The sequence below is a fragment of the Panicum virgatum genome, chromosome 7K (assembly GCF_016808335.1).
Source record: "Panicum virgatum strain AP13 chromosome 7K, P.virgatum_v5, whole genome shotgun sequence".
NCBI classification, from domain to species: domain Eukaryota; kingdom Viridiplantae; phylum Streptophyta; class Magnoliopsida; order Poales; family Poaceae; genus Panicum; species Panicum virgatum.
In genome coordinates, this window is record NC_053142.1 from 26,216,545 (window position 1) to 26,225,650 (window position 9,106).

At 45.3% G+C, this 9,106-nt stretch overlaps 2 long non-coding RNA genes across 2 annotated transcripts; one reads left to right on the plus strand and one right to left on the minus strand.

The window, feature by feature from the left end:
- Positions 1 to 1,884: 1,884 nt before the first annotated feature.
- On the minus strand, positions 1,885 to 4,117 carry LOC120640654. Its single transcript, XR_005661943.1, has 3 exons — positions 3,276 to 4,117; positions 2,656 to 2,962; positions 1,885 to 2,238 (listed from the first exon to the last, which is right to left on the minus strand). It is a non-coding gene; the product is annotated as an uncharacterized LOC120640654 (long non-coding RNA).
- Positions 4,118 to 4,714: 597 nt separating this feature from the next.
- Positions 4,715 to 5,681, plus strand: LOC120640656. The gene is made up of 2 exons (XR_005661944.1): positions 4,715 to 5,022; positions 5,182 to 5,681. It is a non-coding gene; the product is annotated as an uncharacterized LOC120640656 (long non-coding RNA).
- Positions 5,682 to 9,106: the final 3,425 nt, after the last annotated feature.

Sequence of the window (9,106 nt, forward strand, 5' to 3'; positions counted from 1 at the left end):
TAGGTTTTGATCTTGATAGTGTGATATCTTTTAGGCAACATGATCATGATAGTGTGTTTACCTATCTAAGGACCTTGTGCTAGCATGCTCTAGTGACTAGGTTTCAAATTTATAGATTGGGCAATACTAGTCTAGGTTAAGGACTAGATAGAAATTTGAAAAAGTCCCAATTCAACCCCCCTTCTTGGGCCACGATCCTTACAGGGGAGCTTTGAGCTTGCGCAGGCGGAGGCTTGCTAAGCAGAGAGCACATCCTGTGGCTCTGGCAACCTTGCGCAGGCGGAGTGCCAGAGTGCATCATTGACTGCGCCACGTGCCACTCTGGCAAGCTGGCGTCGGTAGCATGCCGGGCGCACTAGAGCAGCTTCTTAGGGGAGGGGATGCGGCGGTGGCGTGCGGGGCGAGGGGCGGCGATGTGCGGCATGCAGTGCGATGGGCCATGGCGGTGCAGCACGGAGACGCAACGGCGGTGGCGCAAGGGGCCGCGGTGGCTTGCAGGTGAGCCGCGGCGTGCTAGCAGAACAACGACGGTGGCTCGCCGAGCCGTGACGGACACCGCTGTATAGAAGGAGCAACTTGGTCGTGCGACATCATCCAACGCAGTAGGTCCTGAAAACCAAATCTGTTCCTGTCATTCCCAATATGCTCATTCATTTTCATGTTGGTTTTTAGCAGAAGGCAAATTCATGTATTTTGTTAGGCAATAATACTTGTTTGTAGAGGCAAACTCGTACATCGGATTAGACAACTTTAACTTATTGAACATTTTTTTACATCTAAAACATTTTACCCTATCATGCTATTATGTGGTTTGTGAATTAGGCAATAATTGTTTCAAGAATAATCAATTAAATTACTCTTGAGTTTATTATAATATGTCTAAAACTCCTAGCAAGAATGCTTATTGTCGTAAAGTAAAGTATCATCAAAACATATTGTTGAGCAAAATATTCTGTTCATTCATCATGTTATCTATGCTGATACACCACTTTTAACTGTTCTCTACCCTCATACTATGAAATAATTTGGCTCTTGATAGGCAAAATAGTATACTTCATTAGGTTATCTTTTATCAAGCATTTCATAATTCTTTTTTTATTGCTGCCTTAAGTAGTATGTCACATACAACTACTAGTATCTCTACAGCTGACAAAGTGAGGAGAAGATGCAGCTTCTTCTAGGGGTGGTAAAGGACCTTAAAATTTGACTTAAACTATCTAAGGCCCGAGCCATAAAAGGCTCAGGCTCTAATCTTATAAAATTTTGAGCTAAAAATGTATAAGGGCCAACTTGGATTATGAAGAGGCCATTAGGGCCATGGCTCACTACCCCCCTTTGGTGAACTGAAATAACATTATACTTAGCTGCCGGTGTGTTTTGTAGGGGTAGCATCATCCTCCAGATTGGTGCCTAATTGGTCACAAATTTCATTGTGATGTTTGCCATTTTTGCCTATAAATCCATAATATTTTAGTTTCGCTACAAACATTCAAAAACTTATGGTTTCTGGGGTCCGCATGCCCTTCCACATCACCTAGTAATGTAGCATCAGCGCTACAATATACATCCCCAAGAGAAATGTAACCGTTTTGAGGTTTGGAAAATCGATATAGTATCTATGCAATTTTTGTTGCTGTGCAATTTTTGTTGCTTCCTTTAGTGTTTAGTATGTGTGCCATCATTTCCTTCCAGCAAGCAGCGGTTTCCACAAACTGGCAGTTTGGCTTTTTTTTTTTAGTGAACTAGTTGAATGCCCGTGCATTGCTACGGGTGACAAATTATATTACCAATAACAATCCAACTGGACTACAGTCTTAGAAGAAATAGTTTTTCATCACTTAGATTCATCAAATGTGATGTTTATGCTAGCATTGCATGAGATCATGCATAAATTTGAACCATGATTGAATTCATGTGCAAATGTTAAGCATACACAACACACAGGAATTGTAAAAGCACCTTCTAGACAGAGTCCATAGAATCACCACCCAATATGACCCATGGATGTATATGTAGAAGATTACCTAATACAACAAAGTTCAAAGGATCGCCATCTAATAGGGCCCTAATTGTCTATCAACAACATGAAACAATCATGTAGAGAAAAAGATTCCAGACCTGGTACGTGGCTTCTCATACCAGTTTCTACATGCCACAACCTATATTTGCTGCTGACGATGCATCCATTCACGCTTTGGTCCATTGTTTCTCCAATAATCACCAAGGGTTTTTCTTCCCCTAACACAAGTGAACAAAAAAATCACATTGTTTATCCATGTGCATATCACTCCCCAACATGTTGCCTCTTCAATTTTTAGTAGTAGAGAATTCCAGGAATCAGGAAACCATTATGGGGATAAATTATCATTTATCAGTATGCATTGGGGTCCTAATGCATTGGCAAATCAGTAATGATTACCAAAAATCATTTCCCCACCATGACAGGTAATTTTGATGAAAAAAGGTACAGACATCACGATAGAAGGGATCCAATAGAGCACAAATGGGTTATCCAATACACACACAGGAACTAAATAAACGTCAAACATAAAAAGACTTGAATAAGTTGCTTTTGGCCAAAAATAAAAAAAACATAGAATAATTGGATTTATAATTATGTTCTGCGCAAGGGGAGAGAAGTAGGTATTGACTTACTGAATGCAAATGCAAGTGCTTGACATCCTCTGCAAGCAATGAAAGCATTGGATTGTTTGTCATTAGTATGAACTGCAAGCTTGTCGGAACAATCATCTATGTAAAAATTAGTAGTCGATATCAATTCAAGTTGAAACTTTCAATCAATAAGATAATATCAAATCAACAATTATACGGACTGCTACTTGGACATTTTCTTGAACAGCTAAACTACACTCCATATGTCATTTGAGTTGGCCTCCAACCCCACGGGTGTGCCGTAGCTGCACCTCCTGGAGGCCTGTGTGCATCCTCTCAGTCTGCAGCACTGCACAGAAGCAAGAATCAGACATAAGTCCACGACCAACCAATAGTCCAAGACTATTATCGACTAACCAATAGTCCAAGACTATTATCCAGCTGCAGATAATACTGAAACAAAAGTGGGATTTTTTCCTTTCAGCAACCACACCGTAGTCAATCAAATAAGTAATGTATTATTTCTGAACATTAGAAATCTGTTGTTGATTGGATAGTTAAGCTTCTTGTTAAAGCTCTAGGAAAAATTAATAATCAAAGTGCCTAAGACTAATGTCAGTAAGACAACAAATCGAGTGAGATTTGGTTAGCTGCACAGTCACCTTGTGTTAGATCTCGGACTTAGAAACACCGTTGACATCTCTCTAGAATCAGCCTCTTTCCCTGCCTGTTTATGACCTTTTAGTCTTATCTCTGGATTTCCACAATAGGAATGGAAGATCAATTTGAAAGTATGTGATACATTTTATACAATTATTGATATTCCAAGAAATATTAGGGGAGAATAGTATCCTATCTCTCCTAAGCATTCTACCAAACACTTGATGGGCGGATAGCATTGCAGGCCTGAAGGATGCCATTGTTGGTAAGATTGGCGTCATGCTTCAGTGGATTGTAGCTGGACGTTTACTCCAGGGATGCTCGTACTTGAAAGGGGAAGCAAGTCTGGGGCGGGTTAGAGTGCACAGCAGGCTGGGGGCTACCATGAGAGGAGCCACGAGGTTAGCAGAGGCGGCGGGGGGATCGACGAGCGCGGCTGGAACTCCTCGACGGCGCCGGCAGCCGGATCGAGACGACTGATCCGTCATCACCTCAACAACGCCAGTGGGCGTCGCCTGGAGCACTGGGGCGGAGGCGACTTGATGGAGCCACCTGGAGCGCGTGGGCGGAGACGGCCGCGCTGGCGGAGACGGCCACCCCACCTGACATGTGAGTCGGGGATTCGGCACGGTAGCGGGAGGTCGGCGACGGGCCGACGGCGAGGGCCTCGGATCGGAGCGGATCGTCGTGCAGGTGCCGGCTGGGGGTGTCGCCGTGAACTTCGAGGCGAGGCCAGCGTGAGGGGGTGCACGGAGCGGGGGGAGCACGGGGATGGCGGTGGGGTCGGCAGGGAGGAACCGCCGATAGGCGCGGGGGTGGGAGGCGCGTGGGTGCGGGTCGGGAGGATGGGGTGGATGGTGCGGATCATACGGCAGATTGATCGGGCGGGCGACATGTGAAGTTGGCAGAACCGCGTCGAGGCAGACCCACGGTAGGGTAAACAGAACTTCGTTGTTTTTTATGTAGTATAGTTCTTTTTACGTAGGGTGTGTTTAGTTCGTGAAAAGTTTGCGAAAAAGTTGTTGTAGTATGTTTCGATTTTATTTGTCAATTATTGTTCAATTATGGAGTAATTAGTCTCAAAAAATTCGTCTCGTCATTTACAACCAAACTGTGCAATTAGTTATATTTGTTAACTACATTTAATACTCCATACATATATTAGTGAAAAATTTTGGGAACTTTTCGCGGAACTAAACACAGCCGCAGTAGTAGATGGTAGAAAAAGAGGTGTCATTTCAAATTATTAGAGCTTGCATATTGCTCAATCAGAAAAAAAAAATGTGTAGGCCGTGCTCGCTCTAGTGCAAATCCATGGATGGGGAAAATATAGCGGCAACAGCTTTTCTCTAAAAGAGAAAAGTTTGGTAGGACGGAGAGAGTATTCGCTAGTAAACTAAATGAGCACATCCATAGCAACCACCTCCCCCTCTATAAATATGGGCACCGGCGGCCAGCAGCCTTGGCAAGATTGAGAATTGGTAGAGAGCGAGAACGGGGGAGAGAATACATCTGCTGGCGACATGATTAGTCCTGGCTACTGCCTCGCCCTTTCCGTCCTGCTGCTCGCCCTCACCGCTCACCTGCAGCTGCCCCCTGGCTGCGCAGCTGCTAGGGAGTTCCCTGCAGGAACCAGCTCGGCGGCCGCCAAGCCGCAGGCCCCGTTGGCCGTCGGCACCACCGCCCCCGCCGGGTTACATGGCAAGCACACTACCCCACAAGTGACCGTTCATGGCCGCACTACCATAGGTTAGGCACATGGCCATGGGCCATGGGCCATGGTGTTATATTTCTATCTCTATATTATATATTGCATCAGCCTAGCTTTTTACTCCATATATTCGAGGCGGTCGGGTTTATTTATATCTATATATCTTTCCCCTCTTCCTTTTTTTTTGTTTCGATTAGGAGGTCTGCCAGGAGGCGGTACTGAAGGGCAATACAAGGACTTGAAGGCCGAGTGCGCATGCCAAGCAGGGTGCAGGATCCCAGGAGCTCCATGCCAAAGGTCTGCGCCCATTTCGCGGCCGCCTGTGAGTCGAGCAAGTGGTCCTCGAGGCGCTTCCGGTGCCTGGAGTTGGTTCATAGGGAAAGTCCATGATTTTTTTCATGGTTCTCCACCACGCATCCCGTGAACCGTCGTCCATGTCTGCCCCTGCCCGTGCAGGCCGGGACGGAGTTATATTACTACCGTGTCTGTGAGCTATACATAGCTACCTTGGCATCCGTGTGTGTCGGCCATTTGGGAAGGTCCCTGCTGGTTAGCAAGCCTTCATCGTTGAATAAAATGTCTGTAGTAGTATGCATTTGTGCTATGTAAAAGTAAAACAGGGATGTCGATCAGCACTGTATGTATAGCATGCAGGCGTGGGATTTGTCTATCGATGCGATTGGTTTCAGATGGATTACCTGCTGGTAGAAGTGTAGGTTATTATATATCATTCTCCAGATCTATACAGGGATGCATGCTATTGTCAGGGGGCGTGGCATACCGGCCGGGCAATCATGCAAATACAAAATACGGCGAAATGTGGAAACACTTGCACGTAAATATCTTTTTTATAAAACAGGAAGGGGTTGATCCCTACTGGTTATGTATTAAAAAGAAGCAAGAGTTATTTAAAAAATGGAAAAGAAGAAAACAGAATGCTATATCTTGCCACATTGAGGTGCTATATATATATGAGAGTAATAATTGCCTTTTGCTAGATCTATGGAGAACCATGGCAAATTCATGCACACAAATGTAGCTTTGGTATTTACATAAATGATTATGATTTATACATTATTCTAGTTGCGCGCCCTCACAGAGAAAGAGTTTCTGAGACACATCGCTAACGCTCAAACCTCCAAGTTAATCTGAGCTAAATGGAATAATAATCGCCTACCCGACCAATCCATCTTATATTAACCGAATTAATCCTTGTCATCCTTGGATGACACCATCCGCCTATTCTACTGTACACAAGTTTAGTTGACGCAGGCCATACATAATAATCATCCAACACATAACATATTGATAGGTCCAAGGCTCAATATACAAACAAAGAGTTTACATGCATGTTGACGGTCCTTAAGTGCTAAAATTGACCGTCAACTCTTGCAAAGATCAATGCCAAAACAAATACCAAACTAGAATTAGGACTTTGATACTAATCATTTCCACAAGTTTTGGTGAGTCGCTGTTCACATGAAGCCATGTCTGCATATGGGGAAAAACTGTGCTCAAACAAAGGGAAAAGTACACATCATAGCGTTTTACGCGAGCACGAGAATTAGAGGGCCTACATCCTGAAGCAAATTAGCCCAAACCCAAGAGAAAAGACACTTCCGACAAGCATAGCAGCGCGCACATAGATCCTAAGGCCCAAATGACATGCTAAACCAACATATCTTCATGCGTACACCCAGAAACCTACACAAGGAGCCCACAAGGAGTGCGTAGACCGAAGATGAGCCCAAACGGACTCAGAAAGGGGTTGGCCGACCCCCTAGGCCAGCCGACCCCCTGCTGGGCCTGATCAGACCCAACTTTATCTGGGACACTCCCACAGCTCTCCTACATCTATTCCGGACGTGCATAGTACCACCTCTCGAGTCTAACCGCGGATCCACCCTTGGAGAGGCTACATAAGGAGGAGGAGAGCCCCCCTAAACACACACACACACACACACACACACACACACACACACAACACAAGATAAACTTTGGGGAGGAGAGATGTAGGATTAGGATAGGGAGTATGTGAGGAGAAGTGTGGAGGAGTGCCGGGCTTGTCGGCATCCTTCTTCTGCTTGTACCTCGACATGTACGAATCATTTGAGTAAGTACCTGAGTTTATCTAAGTAGTTATGTTCTCGATTAAGTTATTATCTGTTGTTATTCGTTTGCAGGATCATCGTCCGTTCTTGTGACGGATACTCTAGTAGAGGGCCCTTGATAAAGACGGGATAACCCTGATCGCCGCTAGAGTAGTAATCGAAGGATTAGACGTGGTGTCTAGGCCCTAGATTACCTTTGTTTTCTCCGAGCTACACATGTTGAGCGGTAGATGGCAGGTGGTGACAGCCCTGTCCGTCCGCTACGGAGACAGTCTGCATGGTTAGTGTATTCCCCCACGTTCGGGCTTGGTTAATAGAGTAATAGCCGGAGGTCCCTGGCAGACCAGGGTCAGACTGGTGCCTGAAGTAAACGAATAGCAGCAGAGCGTAGCCTGCCTTGATCCTTTTCCTTAGATAAACCATGCTACCTCACCTATCTTACCTCTTGTTCTCCTAGGTAAACTAGCTAGAAGACCATTACACCTCCGTTCCCTAAGGATAATACGACACCCTGAATACTCACAGGTGAAAATGCTACAACGGTATATCCGTGTGCTTGCGGATCTTTCTGTAATCGTTCAGATTTACCACCGGCATTTCCTAGCGGCGTTGCTATGGACTACAATCCTAGTGATGACGTTAAGAAACACCAACAATGCAGCGAGAAAAGCTTCTGGCTTCACATCCACAAGTTGAAAAAAAATACTATATACATAGAGCGAGGCACTACGTGAGAACCATAGATTTGTAACGGGCACGGATGGCCTTTTGGTAACTGTCAACGCGCCCATTACCTTTATCGGGTTACTATTGACAGGTCAAAGGTAACAAGCACAAGCCCGTTACCCATTGCACATATTTGTAACGCACATTTATATAGCTACGCCCGTTACCAACAGCATTAACCAGTAACCTAAAATGGCTATTTTTGTGGGCCAACAGAGAGATTTCGTAATGGGTACAGACTCAAGACCGTTACAAAAGCTCTCACACACATTCTTCTTGATGTGCATGTTGTCAATCGAATGACGCACATCCAACAACTCCCAATACTCTAGCTCCCATAGTATTGATTTCGTGTTCCTCATCTGAAATGACCCGGGTTTCCGAGAGGAAAACCCGAATCCCTGTATCGTCGTGATAGTCCCTGGATCAGTAGCTATCACATACAGAACTCATTTTAGGTAGTAAATCAGGTCATACTCACTTAAAAGATTCGAACATGGGTTTAATTATTACAATATCCTGAGAATTTGTAATATGAATCTTTTATTACAAGCCTGTTAGGCTAAACTGGAACAAACAGAAATCGATAGCGGTAGCTAGTCTTCGGGCCATCCTTTATCTTGATCTTCAACCCCACAGGCAGAACTTAAGCATAGCGCGGGCTTCTAAGCTTCAGTCGTACCATCCATCGTTGTTGACATTGAACTCCTGATCGGATCCTGCATCTTGCCAAACTATCCACAAGGACGGGATGGGCTCACGTCACCATCCCTACGCAAGCAGTAAGCAATATATATGTCATCCATAACACCTCGACGCAGGCCATTTCGGCACCGGTCAACTTCCATATACTAAAACCCATTCCACGCCGGTGCAGGAACTCCCGCTCCCTGCACCTCAGCTGCTATCCAAGCAGGAAAAGTGGTACTAGAGGGAGGTAAAAATATCAAGGCACACTAAACTAGATGAAGTAACAGAATAGTAGGAATGTACATGATCGAGTACGCGGCCATACGTATAGTTTTTACCCTGCAGGGGTTGTACACTTGCACCCACTCACCCCAACGCCAGCCGGACGACAACTCCGACTGACACTGAGGCACCCATCTACTGAGAACGAGACTAACCGCTACGACGCCATATCTTGTCCCCCAAGGTTGGGATGCATCCTCCCGCAAGAGGTCGTCCTTGAGTTGTGAGGGCCCCCCTTGCCATTCGGAGTTATACAAGGCCAGTACCCCCCAGCACTGAACCTCCCCCGCACAATGATGCCCATCCTACTAAT